We start from the raw sequence: 19,838 nt of genomic DNA on the forward strand, positions 1-19,838 counted from the left end.
GAAATTATCCACTGCTAAAACAGCGGTGCTTAATTTGAAAAGCAACCTGGGTTCATTCCCCACACATCATCAAAGTTAATTAAGTATCTCTACTGCTGGATATAATCTGGTAGGTGATAACAAATTAAAAACCTCCTCTAGGCCTGACAAATCCAATGAACATAATGAACACAAACAAGCAATAATACAAAAATCACTATGTAATTGCCAATGTCTTCCTTTCAGTCATGCCTACTACTAGGCGTCCCTCTGGTTTGGATTCAAGCATAGGCTTGAAGTATGGAGAATAACATGGCAGAACAGATGCAGACCCAATGACTGTCTTCTGTTGTCATCATGTATGTGATTCATTTCCATCTGAGAACTGGAGATGGCACATGAGTAGCTCTGCAAAGGAACTGTTCATCCACTCTCAGCTGTATGTGCTTGTGATCACAGAATCGAGGTATTGACTAGTTTTACAAATGCAGGTTTTGGATATTCGTAGAATCATAAATTCAGTCATAGACTCATAAAGTCATAGAATGGCTTTGGTTGGAAGGGATCTCAAAGGGCATCAAGTTCCAAGCCCCTGCCTTATGCAGGACTGCCAACCACTAAATCAGGCACTAGATCATGTTGCACAGGGCTCCATTCAACCTGGCCTTGAACACCTCTAGGAAGGCAGCATCAAGTGATGGTTCACATCACTGTATGGATTTTTGCTTCATTTTCTGTTTCAGTAATCATTTTTTGAAGGTTTAGGCAAAGACCAACATTCTGCTTATGCAAATCTTGGTCAGTAAAATGGGAAGCAAAATGAGATTTTTCAGCTAAGTTTTTAAACTTAGATCCATGAACATACATGCAAGAAGCTAAGTGCAGCTCTGAGAGAGCAGCTATTCTGACAAAATCCCGGAAGCCAGTTAATATTTCATCTCCTTTCCAGGCTGCTACAGAGCTGGCTAAGCTTTGTAATTAAACCCAGATAATTAGAGAAGAAACCAAACAGTTACCGTCAAAAGTTATATTCACCACATCACCTTGTTTGCAACAAAATTGAAGGATATAGAGAGACTAACCTGGAAAAGATCCAAAGGAGGAAAAATAAGAACTTGCCATGCTGGGAAACTAAGCTGCTGAGGCTTTCCTTCCTTCCACCTCTCCTTCCTTGTCTCTCCCCTTAAGCTTTTCTTTTGAGGCCCTGCACCTCTGATGTGCTGCTGAGGTGCACAGTGCATCCGTGAGAAGCTGAGAGCCAAATGACTTTCTTTGAAAGGAAGCACACTTGTGGCAGAAAGAAAAAAAAGAGTTATCTCCGCCCTGGCTTTGTAACAATGCTCTCTTCATCTCAGTCTTTGCTGTGCAAAAAAAAAAAAAAAAGAAAAAAAAAAAAAAGAAAGAAAGAAAAACAAGAAAAATTTTGTCCAATATGTCAAAGCAATTACAAACAGTCTGAGCAGAAGGAGAGATCTGAGATGCAGTATGGAGGTTCAGGAGGAAGATCTAAATCCTTGCTGGTAAGGCTTTGGAAAAAATCCCAATGGATGTGTAGAACAGGCGAGAAAGTCTTACTAAGCTTTGCATTGCCTATGTCTGTGCAACTGGGGCATCATCTTAAAGTGCTCAGACTTTCAGCTCAGAAATGTGACTTGCTTCATTCATCATGTGCCCTAGGGGTTGGCCAAAAAGTCATGAGAGGAAACCAATGAGTGCAGCATGGCTTAAGGAGCTCAGAGAAAGTGAGGACTGGTGGATACCAAAGTCTCATGATTAGCCTAGACACCAAAAAAGTAACAGAAGTGACGGCCCAAAGCCTGGCCTGAGATCCAGATTTAAGTGTTGTGTTCAGCAATAGGCTTCCTTAGGAGGCCCTCTGACACCTTCAGCTGAATGCAGCTCTGTCCCACTGCAACCAAGGGGGACAGGAACCTCCTTGGTGCAGGTACTCCTTTTGGTCCTTCCATTGGACTCCTAGCATGCATTTCCTGGAAACCCCCAAATGCTGCATGGGCTCAGCTGGGATGTGGAGTCCTTTTCTAGAAAAGAAAGGATAAAAAGGAGAGGAGAGGAGAGAAGAGGAGAGGAGAGGAGAGGAGAGGAGAGGAGAGGAGAGGAGAGGAGAGGAGAGGAGAGGAGAGGAGAGGAGAGGAGAGGAGAGGAGAGGAGAGGAGAGGAGAGGAGGACAACCTCAGTATCTCAAGGATTTGCCTGTTTAAAAATATGAAAGTCAGAACATTGCTCTATTCACCGCACGTAGTTCTACTTCTTCCTTCCCAACATTTCTTTTTTTCTTTTTAATAGCAAGTTCAGTGAAACTTTCTCTCTTCCTGCTCTGGTAACCTTACTAAATAACCTGCTATTAGCATGATTCAATTAAGTGGCTTTCAGCTGCTGGAGTCATTTTCTTTGCCACTGTTATTTCATTTGTGAGAATTTTAAAAAGGGTCCATAAAAAGCTTTCTGTTCCTGAAAGTATTGCATTACTGGAGGCTAGGGAAAAGTACAGCTGGAAAGTGAGCTGCAACGCTTTTACAAGGTTTCATTAAAAAGGATCTGGTTACACCCAAGAGTTTAACTTCATTATCATTCAGCATCCGTGCAGGGAACAGAACCAAGGCCAGGCAGTCAGGCTGAGCTTTTGAGCCCCCTTCTTCAGGAGAACTCACAACACTGTGCAGCAGAGGAGGGATGGAGATGGCTCACTAGTCTTTACTGCTCAAGTCTGCTTTAAAACTTAGCAGAGTTGGTCTGTTGAATATTACACATTTGATCCAAAATTATTTACTCAGATAATGAGATATATTAACAGTTGTAAAACTGAACTTCTATCTCTTACTATGTACTGCTGATGCCACAAAACACCTAAATACATCAAAGAACCTAGCAGGGGAAAATATTTTCCCCCCTATTTTTCCCCAGTTTGTTTACATGGTGTTGAATAACACTCTGGTTATAATCAGTTTTCATTGTTTTTCTCTTTTTCCCCTCTTCTGTGTATCACACGATGTCACCAGGGAGAAAACAACACTTTTTAAAGGCAGGAAAATGTGATTCTGAAACCACAAACACTTGCAAAAGACGGCTTTAAAACCCTGCGACAGAATGAGAACTGAGAGCTGAAGCAGCACGCTGAGAACAAGCATCCCTCTGACACCGCGTCTCGGCCGGAACCGGAGCACCCAGCCTCCCATACCTGATGTCCTCTCAGCGAATGTCGGCTCCGTGCTGATCGGATCGGCGCAGCTCCGAGCAGCCTGGTTCAGCCCGGATCGGCTCAGATCGGCTTGGCACGGCTTGAGAGCAGATCACCTCCGTTGTGCCGCAGCCGCCCCCGCCCCGCTGCCGGAACTGCCCTCGCTGCCTCTTCCTCCTCCTCCTCGGTACCACCCGCCTCCCCACCCCTTTGCCTCCTCCTGGGCTGCTCACCGATGGAGCACTGCGTCCAGATGTGGAGTCTTCTGCACAGAAGGGACATGGACCTGGTGGCGTGCGTCCAGAAGAGGGCCACCAAAATGATCCCAGGGATGGAACACTGCCCTATGAGGACAGGCTGAGAGAGCTGGGGCTGTGCAGCCTGGAGAGAGTGGCCTTTGAGTATCTAAAGGGGTCTACAATAAAGAAAGGGACAGACTTTAACAGAATCTGTCATGATAGCACAAGGGGAAATAGTTCAAACTGAAAGAGGGAAGATTTAGGCTGGATAGTTAGAGGGTGGTGATGTGCTGGAACACACTGCCCAGAGAGGTTGTGGATGCCCCATCCCCCTGGCAAGGGGGGTTGAAACTAGAATGTCTTTGAGGTCACTTTCAACCCAGGCCATTCTATGATTCTATGATATGATATAAGGAAAAAGTTTTTTACAATAAGGGTGGTGAGGCACTGGCACAGGTTGCCCAGAGAGGTGATGGATGTCTCATACCTGCAGACACTCAAGGTCAGGCTGGATGGGGGCTCTGAGCAACCTAATCTAGCTGTGGGTGTCCCTGTACACTACAGTGGAGTTGGACTAGATTACCTTTATGGGTCCCTTCCAATTCAAATGATTCTGTGGTTCTTCATTTATCCCATCATGTTGTGTTCTTGGCCATGGGTGTTTGAGATGTGTCTCTTCCAGACCCAACATTAGACCAGTTATTTAGATGAAATGAGGATGAAACGTGCTCATTAAGGATGAAGAGTACTCATTCAGTGCGTCTCTTTTGGTATTTGAGGATATGAGATATAAATTTTGCCCAGTACATTCCTTGAGATGTACTTGAGATGAAACTTTCTCCACTCCACCATTCTTATGGCCTGCTCCTGCAGTGGAAGATTAGGTGCAATGCTGGGATTTGCTCACAAGTGGATCAAGAGACTGCAAATTGGCCTGGGAACCTGGCAGAGGAGCAACAAGAAGGAAAGAAAACCCCAGAAATGTGAACACTTTTGGAGAAGACCATCAGGAATCCCCTCATCCTACAGAAGCACAGAATCACAGAAGCACAGAATCACAGAATCATAGGGGTTGGAAGGGACCTCCAGAGATCATTGAGTCCAACCCCCCTGCCAAAGCAGGCTCCCTACATCAGGTTGCACAAGTAGGTGTGCAGGCAGGTCTTGAATATCTCCAGAGAAGGAGATACTCCACAACCTCCCTGGGCAGCCTGTTCCAGCACTCCGCCACCCTCACCCTGAAGAAGTTCTTGCACAGATTTGTGCGGAACTTCCTATGCTGCAGTTTCTGGCCATTTCCCCTTGTCCTGTCTCCACACTGCTGAAAAGAATCTGGCCACTTTGCCCTCCACACTGGGGCATGCTATTATTCCTCTGTAGATGCAAGACTATACACTTGCTTTTGTTGAACCTCATCCGGTTTTTTTCTGCCCAGCTCTCCAGCCTGTCCAGGTCTTGCTGAATGGCAGCACAGCTTGCAAGGCTACCAGGTTGGTCAAGCACGACCTCCCCCTGGTGAACCCATGCTGACTACTCCTGATAACATCCTTCTCTTCCAGTTGTCTGGAGATGGCATCCAGCACAAGCTGTTCCATCACCTTTCCAGGGACAGAGGTGAGGCTGACTGGCCTGTAATTACCTGGATCTTCCTTCTTGACCTTTCTGAAGACAAGAGTGACATTGGCATTGTATACAATGAATACAAATTCATTACACAATACATTGGGCCACCCATCTCTAAAATAGGGACAGAAAAAGACTTTAGTTCCCAGCAAGACATTTGGCCGTGCAACAAGATCTCAGAGCTGGATAAAGTCCTTGGTAGGACATCTTCTATCCTCTGCTCCAAGAAAAATTCAACATGCTCTTTCTATGGGCTTGCATTGCCCTATCTTGTCCTTCCTGACTCTGACAGCATAGCCCGGAGTTGTCCTTCAGTGCCAGAGAGAATTTCCTTCACACAGAATCACAGAATCACAGAATGGCCAGGGTTGGAAGGGACCTCAAGGATCATGAAGCTCCAACCCCCCCTGCCACATGAAGGGCCACCAACCTCCCCATTTAATACCAGACCAGGCTGCCCAGGGCCCCATCCAATCTGGCCTTGAACACCTCCAGGAACAGTACATCCACAACCTCTCTGGGCAGCCTGTTCTGGCACCTCACCGCTCTCATAGTAAAGAACTTCCCTCTGACATCCAACCTAAATCTTCCCTCCTTCAACTTAAAACCATTTCCCCTTGTTCTGCCCTATTCTACCATTATCTACCCTTGTAAAGAGTTGAGTTCACATCTTTGATGTGATTTAAGTCTATTTCTTGCCCTATCCACCAGGGATGTAGAGAACAGATTTTTTCCCTTCTTTTACACAGCAGCATTTTGCATATTTAAAAACCACAGTGCTGCAGTCTGGGAGACAGCTGCCATATTAATTACCCTGCTGACACAAAGCTTCCACTGCAACACGCATCAACTGCTGTGTGCTATTATTGCCATTTAATTTGACTTGTACAACTAATCAGGCATGGCCTTCTACAACAGACAAGGCCACTCCTGTGGGTGTAGGTATTTGGAAACCAAAAGCCCTTAAAGCTGCATCTTTCTGGTGGAAAGTATCACCACAAGCCATCATGTTTTCTTTCCTGTATTTGAAAACCACCCACATTTTCAGTAAGAAAAAAAAATTAAACTGATTGAGCGCTTTGCCCAGGGAATGGGCCTTTCTGATGAGTTTCATTCTCAAAATATTTGGTGTCTGTTGTTTAGCTTGTAAGGGTTTTTATTTAAAGCTCTTTGTTGATTTAAAGGAAATGTGGGAAAACAAAATAATTAGGCGACGCATTTTATCACTGCTGCAAGAGAGCAAACTGTTCCTCTTTTCCATTGCCTTGAATTCATTGAAACTTTGTTAATGAGGTACTATGCTGGGAAAAAAGAAAAAAAATAAAGAAAAAAAGAGGAAGAAAATATAGGAGGTGAAGTCATTTCCAGTGTGAAAAGTATACTAAAACTATTTTTTTTCCCCTCCCTCAAGTTTTCCATTTGTGCTCAAGGTGTGCATTACACGTTAGCATGAGGTTCACATTTCAGTCTCTTGCCACAGTCCTAAGAAACAGGTTTGGAGAGGATCAGAGAGGCCACTTCATCCCTTCTGCTGTGCAGTCCAGCACACCCCAAACAAGATCTGCCCGTCTTGCTGCCATACATTTCCAGCCCGAGAGCTCCCTGAATTCCTCAGAAGAGGACAGGAAATGCAGTGAGCAAATCAAACCTCTTGCAAAATGCTGTGTGACAGTACACATCCCAGGCTCTTCACCAGAAGAGGTTGGGCAATTATGGGAGAATCTTTCTGCTGGGTACAGTCTGATTTTTCTTCCTTGCACATGTGTTGATTGCAGATATGCATTATCCCCAACAAGCTGTAAAGAAAAATAATAATTATTATCCATGGATCTACAGTGTTGGTTTCCAAAAATTGTTGTTTTCAAACCAAGGACCAGCTAGACATATAAACAGGCTTGCTCCAAAAGTAATGCCTCCTATTTTTTTTTTCCCTACCAGATACAAAAAGTACATTAACACTATTTAATAGAGCAAATTCTCAGCCACAAAACACTTTTATTCAACACACTCACCACCGTTAGCTATGCATTTTCAACAGTGATGAACAGGAGCCTGCACGCCATGCTCATAAAAGTCTGCACCAGCAGAGGTGACCCACTGTCATTGTCACCACTGCTGAAATGCACCACCCATGGCCCCACTGTGCTCACTGTTTGGTCTCCATAAACACTCAGCAGGCATGAATGAATGTGAATGAGTGCAGTATTTTCTGCACAGAGGAATTCAATGACACACTTTCGCTTCATATACATTTCCGTGTCAGATGCCATTTTGTCAGTCTGCCCCTCTGATGCCATCTGTTTGATGGTAACAAAATGGAATGGAATATTGGTGGGAAGGTTCAACCTCTGCTGCCATATTGACAACATTCGTCTCTGATGTCGCAGGCCAACATCATAAAATAGGAGGCATTAATAATCATTGAATTATAGAATGGCCTGGATTGAAAAGGACCACAATGATCATCCAGTTCCAACCCCCCTGCTTTGTGCAGGGTCGCCAACCACCAGACCAGGCTGCCCACATCCAGCCTGGCATTGAACGCTTCCAGGGATAGGGCATCCACAACCTCGTTGGACAACCTGTTCCAGTGCATCACCACCCTCTGGGTGAAAAAGTTCCTCCTAATATCTAACTGAAATCTCCCCTGTGTCAGTTTAAGACCATTCCCCCTTGTCCTATCACTATCCACCCATGTAAAAATTCATTCCTCCTCCTGTTTATAGAGTTCTTCCCTTTGAGTTCTGAAAGGCCACAGTGAGGTCTCCCTGGAACCTTGGGGAGCAGCCCCTGTAGAAAGAGAATGTAGTCAATGCCCATGAAGGTTGCTCTGTTGTAATTTGTAAAGATTCAAAGTTTTGTCTTTGTCCCTGTTCAGTTATCTTGGAGTTGATATTATGGTTTGTCAGTGCACATGCACTACTAGCATTTGAAATACACATTTTAAGCAGATGCATAGGATGTGTTATAAGGGCTCGCCCTCACTTGCTTGTTCCCACACTGCCTTCCTCCTGCGCATGTCCTGCCCCCCCAGCTTGCAGCTTCCTCACTTTGCTGACTCAACTGATCGCAGTGCTATGAGCCACAATAGTGAAGTGGTCTGAATTTAAGAAAAACAAGTAAACTAAAACTGGGAAGAAAAAATAAATAAATAAATAAATAAAAAGAAATAAAAAAATAAAAAAAGAAACAAGAAGAGTTACCTTCTGCCTCTAATGGAAATTGCTTTCACAGGGCATGTCTACAGGAAGAGCATGGAACAATGCAGTAGAGGTAAGCTTGATGGAGGAGCATATGAAAACCTTCCCAGCCAGGAGATTCATGATGCAGGACCACATGCTCCAGTTTACATTACAGGAGTGGTGTGGTGCTTTGAAACTGCTAGAAGTATAAAGTAATTTGGGAGCAAAAGCTGTTCCCTTTTCTCAGAGATTACTCTCCCATTGCTAGTGTGGAAGCAATAGCCTTTCACTGGCTTCTGCACAAACGCATCATCCCTATTAATTCTCCCTGAAATGGGTGTCACTGAAAGCACATAGTCCTGTGCTCTTCCCTAGGCATTAAGTGTTGTCCACTCCTGGAGACAAACTTCCTAGTTTGCAATTTATGGGTCTGCTGGCACATATGTTCTGCCATTCCTAACTCCTTTTATAACATGAAGTAATTGCAAGTGGAAATCAGAAGTCACTAGCAGTCATTTCCAAAATGACAATCACAGGATAGCTGAGGTTGGAAATGACCTCTGGAGATCATCTTGTTCAAGACCAGTGCTCAAGCAGGGCCACCTAGAACTGGTTGCCCATGTGGCTTTTGAATTTCCCTGAGGATGGAGACTTCACAACCTATCTGGACAATCAAACAATGTATTTATATATCTTTTGTATTGTGTTCCCAGTTAAAAGAGCTCTCATTTAAATGAAGCAGAATTAGCAGAACTCCACATGCAGACGTGTCAGAGAAAATAAGAAGTGAGTAGGATTTCAAGTACGCCCACTTTTATCTTTGTAAATTGCATTGGTTTTACCCTAGAAATTTACACCTCCCTAGAGAATATTCTGCAGAGAAGATAACTGGGAGGCTGATCAGTCTTCTGCTGTTGCTGTGCAGGACTTTTTGTTTCGAGCATAGAAGCTTTGCCACTTTTAGATCTGGAAGTCTGGGTTTTGTGCCTTGCTTCTGACAGCTCAATCACAGAATCATAGAGCCATAGAACTATAGAATATCCTGAGTTGGAAGGGACCCATGTATCCCATGTACCATGGAATGTAACTCCATGATGTCCTCCTATGGCTGATGTCTGTTCCAAGATTTTAGGCACAGCATGAATTAAATATGGAATAAGCATCCTACCTGGAAGATGATATGAAGCCTGCCAAGGAGGACAGATGTTTTCCTTGGAAATATAGTTATCTCCTTCAAATGGATGGGCTCCAGCAGCCCAGCAGGTAAGGATTCTTGCCCACTAATAATATCATCTAATAATGGTCCTGGACTCATTACAGATTCCAGGAATCCAGAAGTTCTTTTTGTATTAACTATGCAATTACAGTTGACAGTCATGAATTCCATTTTTTTTCGAATAAAATGGTGTATCTGAAAGAGAAATAAGACACTGTGTGTTTAATACAGATTTAGGTCTTAAGCAAATGCTGTCTCATAACAATGAGCAGCTGAGAGGCTTTTCCTGATAACTTTGCTTCTCAATGAGAATTTTCCAATGCACAATTGTTCTCATTTGGAGAAGGACATGGATGAAGATCTCCCATACTGCTGGGGAGAGATCAGATTAGCCTGGTGTGGTAGTTGGCAAACCTGCACGTAGCAGGGGGTTGAAACTAGATGATCATTATGGTCCTTTTCAACCCAGGCTGTTCTATGATCCTATGATTCTATGATTCTATGATCATCATCCAGCTGGTGGGAAGCTCTTTTCAGCTATGCCCTTTTCTTTTTGCCAGCTCTTTTCTTTTTGCCCTTTCTCTAATTACTTACATTGGCAGCGATCTCAAGACTGAAAAGGACCTGGTCCTTAGGGAGTTTGTGTTTCATGCAAAATTACAGCAAAACCCTATTTCCAAATATGAGTCTAAAAGACATTTTTTCAAGTGAGTGGCTTGAACATACACAGATACACATCCCAACTTTATAAGACCCCAAACATCTTGTCTCAGGAAGTGTTTTGTGCCTGGAAGACATGGGGAGAGAACAGATGGATAAGGACTGGTAGGGAAGAAGACAGAGACTTGTCCCATTGGAGAGTCTTTTCCTAGGCATGATGTTAATTAATATCAGAGGTAGTTCAAGATGGTGAAGAATCAGACAAGGAAATAGCTGATGTGGAGTAAGAAAAAAACAAAATGGCCCTTTCCATATTTTTTACTTCTGTAACCTATGCATGAGCAGATATGAGACAAATATGATCTGTGAAGTCTTTGTTTCATTTCCTTGAATACTCCTCATTTCTCTTGCTGAGTGGACCTGCTAATTCTTTTGAATTGACCTATTCAAAATACGAAAGCCAGCAGCTGGTGTTGAAATTTGGCTAGTGATGAGTTATTCTGCTGAGCACTGTGGTGTACACACTCCTAAATTTCCCAGAAAGCTGTCTTCCCCACTGCAATTAATGTAAGTTGGGGTGAACAGAGGCTGCTGGCAGAAACATCGCACACCTGACCTCTTTGTGGTGAATATTTTGGGTGAGGAGAAGGTTTGCTGGCTTGCTTTCTTTTAGTGGTTAAGGTGAAAGGTCAAACCGTTTTCTTCTCAGTGCAGTGAAAATGTATAATGTGAGCGCATTTACCATCAGCGGTGGTTGATGGAAACAAGTCAGGCTCTGATTAAGGGAACTGCTGTCACATCCTTTATATTAGGTCCACATAAATCTCAAAATGATGATTTTTTATTTTTTTATTTATTCATTTTTTTTACAGTGGCCTCTGTTCACTGGAGGAGACTGAGTATCCAGGGTACTTGTTCCATCAGTGACAGCAGGCATGATGGGCTGTATTCTATGCAGCATGGGAGAGAGCAAGACCCTATGGTGTCAATCTCCCTTTGAAAACCAACTGCCCTCAGGGCAGAAAGATCCTTGGAGGTAGATGGCAGCAAGATCTCAGATAGAATCAGTTAGTAGGAGGAACTTGCCAATAATAATCCTGTGTTTCTATTCGTGGACACATTCAATGCTTTTTGTTAATAACCTCTTAAATAGTCAAGTGTCTGCAGCACTACTAGCAAGAGCAAAAATGTGGTTTTCATGAAGGAAGAAATAAGAAAGAGATCACTAAGAATTTCATGGCTGTGGTTTGGTGTACTCACTGTTCACTATGGCTTTTGACTAGGAATGACTGAAGAGGATTCCAATAATCCATAAGAAACATTCCTCTCTGTGGTCCTTGTGTATGATGTGCTCAAGGGGTCTGACAGGGTAGAGAGTAGCACCAAAAACTCCACACTTAAGTTAGAACACCAGAGGAGAACATGAGAAAGAAATTAAGGGCAAATTAGTGCTGCAGGTGGCCTTCAGGAACTTGTCTAACTGTGAGAAGTTGATAGGGCTGTGATGGAGGGGACAGGAATAGCGCATGCTTATTGAGGTGGTGGTGATTTGGGGCAGCACATTCTAAGGATGCTTGCTTTGTGTAGATCTTAACACAGAGGATGTTAGTTTTAAGGATGTCAGGGCTGCTGCTTGCCTTGTAGCTCAGTGCAGAAATACCTGAGCTCATCTGAAACCAGCTCTTGTAGCTATTTCAAGGAATTGCTCTGTGAGAGTAGAGATGTGGGAGAGGAAGTGTTGACTGATTGTACCAAGAAGTCAATATCTGTTCATTAGATCACAGTCTTCTTCATTGATTGTCCTTGTTGCTACAGAAGTGAAAAAACAATGGTGCCTTCAGGAGCTGAGGAGTGAAAAAACTCTGGAGCATCCTTTCCATTAGAGTTTATCCTAGTTATGCTTCAGGGGCTTTACACATTTATTCTACCCACCCAATTCCGGAGCATTTGCTTATTATTAAAAATAGATCATCACAGTAACAGCTGGGGCTATTTTGTCTCTGGTGGTGTTGGTTTCATAAAATCGTTAAGCTCAGAAGTCCAACTGTCAATCCATCACCATCATACCCAATAAATTGCGTCTCTCAGTGCCACATTGAACACTTTGCTTTCCTGACATGATTATTTATGAATCTTTTTACCTACAGATTCATTTACTTCTTAGAGAGAGTTCCTACAAAGGATTAGATGGCTGAAAGCCTGCTTGGTAGTGCTTGCTAATGAAAGGAAGAACAGAAGACAGAAAGAGCAAAACTACAATTGCTTTTCTGCTGTCTGATCCAAAGTGGTTTATCAAGGCCTGTGATTTCCTTTTGAATCCTAGAATCACTAAGTTTGTAAAAGATTGCTAAGACAACCTAGCCCAACCCTCAACTCATCACCACTGTGCCCACATCGTGCTTCCTTAGGGGCATATCCACTGTACCTCCCTAGGATATATAAGGAAAAGCTCAATCACACCCAGAAATTATATGACTGTATCTTTCCCACATAGGAGGCAAATGCAGCAGTCTAGCTGTACTTGAAGCCTATTCTGAGGGCTTAAGTGGGACTTAGGTAATAAAAAATAGGATTTGTGTTTTATATTTCAGTACAGCCTTGCAGATTTGGACTTAAACCAAGTGCTGTGTAAGGCATCAAGGTGCTGCTCTGAGCATCTCCAAAGTAGCAGTTGAATCCAGCAACTAATCTGTGCACAGATATTCTCCTGCAATTGCTGAACGCTCTCAATTGCTGAGTCCTTCTCCAGGTGAGGCGATCCAGGTCTCTGTTTATTAGCAACAAATAATATTTAATTCTCTTGAAGCCCCAAAATGGATAATGCTTAAGAACCAGAGGAATCACATGGCGTTAAAAATGATCATAAAGGTCACTGCACGTGTCTGAGAAAGGAAATTCAAGTCCTACACACCAACCCAAGGAAATGCAGGGGCTTGTTCTCTATTCACTGTGGGTTTTCCCTAAAAGTCAGCGCCCATTTAAAAATGTCACCGCACAAACTCATAATTCATGATATTTTTTAAGCCACTGCATGTGTCAGTAATGAGGAATCAGCTCAATATCGCGACTGGAAGGCCATGCAGTATTCAGGGTCCTGATTCTTTGTAATGTCAAAACACTTAGCACTGAAGAATATGAAGCTGCTTTTGTTATTTCATTCTACTCGTGCCCTCTGTCCTGCCAGTTCTTTGTGAATTCAATCCTTAATATCTTTTGGACAGCAGCTGTTACCTCTATAGATCTGGACAAGTTTTAGCATGATATTTTTTCACTTTGGTATGCATTAAAATGCCAGTGAAGGATGAACGCTAAATAATAACTGCAATTATAAATCAGAATATATTCCCTTTAGCCTTTTAATCTTGACTTCTGAAATTCATGCAGAATTTTACTTTAATGAAGAGATGCCAGTCCAATTTAGACTATTTGTTGAGATGGTACTGTTAGAGTGACAACTCCTAGCAAATCAGAAAAAGTTCATTCATTGATTTGAGGGCGCTTGTGCCCATTTAAACAATGATAGGCACACCTTGAATCATTTTAAACATTTGGATCAATGAAAATGCTTTCACGCTTTTAGCTCAGTTTCAGTGAAATGAATTATTGCTTCAGAGTCTCTAGGGAAAGGAGCGTGACTGCAGGAGAAAGAAGGTTGGAACAAGAAGTTAAATGAACTGGTTTGTGCTTTGAGTTTACTAAGAAGGTAATGCAAATGCAGGCTAAGATCTTAATTTAAGAGGAAAAAAAAGTGTGTTTTCTAAAAGCTAGAAAACTGAAAATTGTAACTGCAGTGAGTTAATTTGAAGGAATATAAACAACAAAAGTAAAGGTATTCATGCATTCAAACACCTGTGCATATGTGCAATCTGCAGAAATGTCTAAATGCTGGTCTACAGTAAGGACATAATTTATGAAGGATACCAAAAGAGCAGACATATGTAAACAACAAGCCCAGGCAAGGCAGGATGTACCCCTGGGCCTCTGCATCTGTGTCCAAGAAGTTGGTCAGCAGGGCAAACAGGAAGTGTCAGCAGCTTAGAGATATAAACAGAGATGTCCAGATAACAAAGGAATGATGCAGTAACAGAGCAGTTTTGTGTCCTGTCTGCCTGTATGAGTGTTTATACATGTGCCTGTTCAGGAGACAATGGAGCACAGCCTGAGGAGGGCCACAAAATAGAACACCTCCTCCATGAGGACGGGCTAAGAGAGCTGGAGCTCTTCAGTCTGGAGAAGAGAAGGTTCTGGGGAGACCTGAGAGCAGCCTTTTGGTATCCAAAGAGGGACTACAACAAAGAAAGGGACATACTCTTTACTAAGATCTGTCATGATAGGACAAGGAGAAATGGTTTCAAACTAAAAGAGGGGAGATTTAGACTGGATATAAGGAAACAGATTTTTATGATGAGGGTGGTGAGGTGCTGGCACAGGTTGTCCAGAGATGTGGTGGATCCTCCATTCGTGAAGACATTCAGGGTCAGGATGTACGGGGCTCTGAGCAATCTCATCCACTGTCCCTGTTTAATGCACAGGATTTGGACTAGATGATCTTCGAGAGTTCCTTCCATTACAAGTGATTTTATGATTCGACTTTGCAATTAGGCAAGTTTTTGGAAGATGGATATCTGTATTTGAGGAGATAATCTGGGATAAGTGGAGCAGTTAAGGTAGAAACTTGGAAACTACAGCGCTGGCCCTGGCTGATGTTGCATGGCCATGTGTTTGTCACATAAAAAGAATTGATGCCATTTTGATTTTTGTTGTTCTTGCTGAGGATTGTGGGGCTGTGGAGAAGACAGAAGACATCACTGAGTCTCCATCTGACCACAAAGAGGCTGTCACCAAGATATTGGAGGAGTTGTGCATCTATCTGGTGCTACAGTCCACTTACCAGCCATGGCCTGGGTCTGACCTTCCTCTTGCAGTCTTAAGTTTTATTATCAACACAGGATATTTATTACTGCACTGATCTATTTGCCTATTCATCCTCAGACTGCTCTGCTGAGCCCATTATCAAGCATTTGCATCCCCTGCTCAAATAACCATGTGACCACTTTGTTGAAATATAATTGATTTGGGGAAGGGTTGGTTTTCTGCATTTGAGCAATGCTGAGCAACATCAGAGAGGAAAGGGGAAGCGATCACTTGTGGCCAGGCACTGGGCACTATAATAAGAAGTGAGTGACAATACGTGTGAAGCTGAAAAGAAGGCAGGAAGTGCTTATTTGTATGCAAGTAGGTTTTATTCTAATTTATGTGACATATGACCACGTTAGTCTGGCCTCAGGCAGTGACATCCTATGTGGTGAGCACACGGAATGCAAAGCAGAATAGAAATGGACAACCTGTTTTGCTCTGTCCAACCTGCTGGAGTAAGACACAGCCAGATGGTCAGTCAGTTTTTCCAGGCAGTTCAGTGATAAAACTGAGATGACAAAATAGCCAAAGGGATCATCTTTGTATGTGTGCATGGCTTTAACTTTGAATCCCTACATGCTCAATTCGACACAAAGAAAAGAGTAGGGAAAGGTCATAAGGAAGTTGTCATGGCACTAAGCTTCCCAGAGTTTAAGAAGGACCTGAACAACGTTCTCAGGATCTAATTCTTGGATGGTATTGTGTGGAGCTAGGGTTTGGACTTGATAACTCTTGTAAGTTCTTTCCAACTTGGGGTATTCTATGATCCACTGAGTAAAGCAACTATGGCTCAACCAAGAGGGCAAGTGAAATGAAAAATCAAGGTCTTCACTTGCAAACAAAACAGATTTAATGACTGCCTCCTGGTGGGCAGTACGTAAGTCAGACAGTATGTAAGGGTATTCTTGGACTGTCACTGGAAAACATGATAGTGGGCATGTTAGCTTCTACCATGTGTGTCATCTACTTCAATAATTCAGGCAACATTCTTGATGTTTGTAAGAATTAGATATCATACTGAGTTTCAGTTTCACTGTGATCACCTTATCTGGATACAAATCTGAACACTGTGCACCATGGTAGAAATCACTTAGGACATGAGAATATCTAGAATATTATTTATTGCTGCGTCGCCAAATTATGTTTTTCTAATCTAGTTTCCCATACATTGTTGGTTTACTGCTTTCTAGGGAAGAAGAACACTGAATTGGGTTTATTCTTTGCTATAATGGACTTGATTGAACATCAGCATAGCCAGCAGTGTCACTAGACACGCAAACAGTTCCTGGTGCAACTCCAAGGAGGAATCTTAAACACCCTAAAAGAGCTTTTTCACTTATGCACAGATGTAGAGCTTATACTCAACTGCTGCAGATAGAAAATAGCAATACTTTGTGCAGGTTGAGATCCTTTCTTTAAAAGTAATTAGTATTTCATTAGTGATGAGCTCCTCACTGTGTATTGGGAACTCAGTGTGCCTGGTTATGTGAATTGTATGAAATTTATCTCTGAAATTTGTCTACACGAATGTCAGATGATTAATTTCAGCTGAACTGAAATTCATCCCAGGGTTCTGAGAGAGATGGCTGATGTGGCTGCTCAGCTGCTCTCCTTCATGTTTGAAAAATCATGGCTGGTGGTTGAAATCCATGATGCCTGGAAAAAGAGAAACATTACTCCCATTTTTAAGGAAGAAAGGATGAGCCAGGGAACTACAGGCCTGTGAGCCTCACATCTGTGCTGGAAAGATCATGGAGCAGATCCTCCCAGTTACCATGTTGAGACACAGACAAGATGAAGAGATGATCCAAGACAGCCAGCATGGCTTCATCAAGGGCAGATTGTGCCTGACCAATCTCGTGACGTTCTATGATGAAATGAGGGGAGACTCATTGCAGCCTTCCAGTACTTGAAGGGAGCTTATAAACAGGAGGGGGAACGGCTGTTTACAAGGGTGGTGGACAAGGGGGAATGGTCTTAAACTGACACAGGGGAGGTTTAAATTGGATATTAGGAGGAATTTTTTCACCCAGAGGGTGGTGACGCACTGGAACAGGCTCCCAAGGAGGTTGTGGATGCCCCATCCCTGGAGGCATTCAAGGCCAGGCTGGATGTGGCTCTGGGCAGCCTGGTCTGGTGATTGGTGACCCTGCCCATGGCAGGAAGGTTGAAACTTGATAATCATTATGGTTCTTTTCATCCCAGACCATTCTATGATTCTATGAACCCCTATTGGGTACAGTAGGGTATGAACAGGGCCAGCAGGAGTTCCCAGTTATAGGTGAGGTTGAGCACCAGTATGGAGAGATGTCCTCTAACTAGATGCACGGGTGAAGCTAAGCGATTCAGATTTCATCACTGATAGAAAATTTGGTGGGGATTTTTTGAACAAACCCTTGTTGTGAAACTCTCACCCACCACCTTGCCAACTTTGAGCGAATGAGCTGTCTCTGAGCATGAAAAAGCCAATGTTTCTGCTAGTAATTATTATTGGAATTTGTGGACAGTTTTTTGGTTTTGATCTCCCAAGACAGAAGAAAAAAACCAAACATGGTGGAAGAATGCTACTGATCTTTAAAGTAACCTCTTCAAAGTAGGTTTTGAGTTCAAACAATTTATGAAGAGATTTTCACACCTCCTTTCAAGTGTCATGGCATGATCTTGACTCCACTCTGAAAGTTGTTTGATTAGTCACATTAATCCAGTAAGAGATGGCAAAATGTTCAGTAATGATGTCTAACTGGGGCACTGCAAGGGAACTTTGTTGTTAAATTAGCAGTTAATTGATCATATTGCAAATAGTACCAAGTTATAAAAGGCTTTTGCATATCCATTGGGCTTTTGTAGATCTCAATACAATAGCCTTTAAATGGCCTGTTCAAATTAATTGCCATTATTACAGCACATAGGTTTAAGAGCAGCCATAATTCACTTCACGTTTTATTTCAGCTTTCCTAGCTAATTAGAGGTAAGGATAATGAAAGTACCTGGAAGGAATTGAAAAGTGGTAAATTAGCCTCCTGACAAAATTAACCATTGTGGTGGCACTGACTGAGGAATCAGCTCCATGAGGGACCTTGGACATTGAACTCCTGTTGAGGTTTCATATTCCTACTCATTTTAATGGATGATAATATGGTTGTAATTTAGGGGCCTGGTTACTTGTTTGGATGTGGGAATCTAGGTAGGTCCTTGGTACTGAGGATAGTTGTGTCTTTGCTGAGCTGGTGATGCCTTCGGAAGACAAAGTCCTTTTATAGTCACTGTCACCATGGAAGTCATTTGGGGCAAGTCAGGTCCTCCTAAAGTCAGTGTCTGTCCTTTCACGGACTCTGAGGGCTTGCATAAGCTCAGGGCCAAGTCTGAAGGACAAAACTCACAGATAAAAGGTGCTGAGGACAATGGGTGAGGCAGAAAGCTCGCTGCTCAAATTCTTTTCAGTTTGGGACAGGAGGGAGCAAGCACCCTAGTGAGCAGAAACACAGCATTAGTCTGTTGAAGAGGAAAGCATCTGTTACAGGGCTCCATTGAGCATAGGGGGAACTTAGGTGATGCCTTCTTTCCTACCACAGTTCAGTGGCTTCATTTTTATTCCATGTCCAGACAGCATACAGCTACTGGCTTGCAGCTTCATTACACTGTTTACTTAGTCAGAAGAGTCTACGGGAATTGAACTGGTGTTATATGTGCTTAGCATCAAAAAGCACAGTGGTAAATAAAGTATTTGAAAGCTCAAATCTTTGTCACAGGTTTTCAGTATCTTCTAATGATTGCTGGAGTTTTGCTAACAATGGAAGTTCTGCTTTGCCTTGATCGACTCAAGAGAGAAGGATTCCTCTAACTTCAGTTACTTTCCTCTGAGAAGGCTGTTGAGGCTCCATGGTTGTCACTGGGGTTCTAGTCAATAGTCTGTGAGTTTAAAATGCAATTCAGTTAACTGAATACGGATATCTCTTTCAGAGTAGGATTGTCTGCACTATGACTATCACTGATTGCCTGCCTTCTTGACACATATTCAAACTGAGCTTGATCTGATCCTTGAGGTCCCTTCCAACCCATGCCGTTCTGTGATTCTGTGATTCTGTAAGGTATTTTCAACATCTCACATCTCATTGTGTTTACCACTAAAATGATAACTTTTCTTTTATATTCAATCCAAATCCCTCACAATGAAACTGAAACCTCTGACTACTTATCCTGTCACGCAGCAGTCAGAAAAAATCAAATATCATGGACACAACATGCAAGAGAGGATTGCCCAGTCTTTCCAAGTATAAGAACAGTGGGACATCAAATTATACAAAAAAATCCCCACAGCTTCAATTACACATGCACATTCATGTCTCCTTGCAATATGTTGGATATTAGGAAAAATTTCTTCTTGGAATGAGTGGTGAGGCATTGGCACAGGCTATCCAAGGAGGTGGTGGAGTCACCGTCCCTGGAGGTGTTCAAGAAAAGGGCAGATGTGGCACTGAGGGACACGGCTTAGTGATATGGTGGTGATGGGTTGACAGTTGGACTAGATAATTTCAGTGGTCTTTTCCAACCTTGATGGTTCTATGATGCTGTGATTCCATGATCTATAACTAAAAATCCCTTGAGGATTATCAAATTCCAGTAGACCCATTCTGGCTTATGAAGCCCTGGAAATATGAATTGCTGGAGAGGGGTAATTTTGGAGCATGTATTGCTGCACATTTGGCCTATTATTCTTTCCCTTAGTTGCTAGTAACAGGGCTCCTACTTGTCTGCCCTGAATTTCTCTTAGTGCTAATTTACTCCAATTCAGTACAATTTTTGCTGTAGATTATGTCTTCTCAGCC

At 42.8% G+C, this 19,838-nt stretch overlaps 2 protein-coding genes across 3 annotated transcripts in view; both read right to left on the reverse strand.

Annotated features, from left to right (window-relative positions):
- The window catches only part of PRKCQ (protein kinase C theta), a 49,933-nt gene extending 46,607 nt beyond the window's left edge, over positions 1-3,326 (reverse strand). Inside the window, exons 1-2 of one of the 2 annotated variants that reach the window (XM_048933814.1) lie at positions 3,176-3,326; positions 1,062-1,266 (exon numbers count right to left, since the gene is read on the reverse strand). The gene's annotated coding sequence lies outside the window, so the exon portion shown is untranslated. The remainder of the gene's footprint in view (positions 1-1,061; positions 1,267-3,175) is intronic. The other variant, XM_048933813.1, reaches the window with a different exon arrangement.
- The window catches only part of MKLN1 (muskelin 1), a 679,793-nt gene that overhangs the window by 573,972 nt on the left and 85,983 nt on the right, over positions 1-19,838 (reverse strand). The window lies entirely within an intron of this gene.

Source organism: Lagopus muta, chromosome 1, assembly GCF_023343835.1.
Source record: "Lagopus muta isolate bLagMut1 chromosome 1, bLagMut1 primary, whole genome shotgun sequence".
In the NCBI taxonomy this organism is placed as follows: Eukaryota; Metazoa; Chordata; class Aves; order Galliformes; family Phasianidae; genus Lagopus; species Lagopus muta.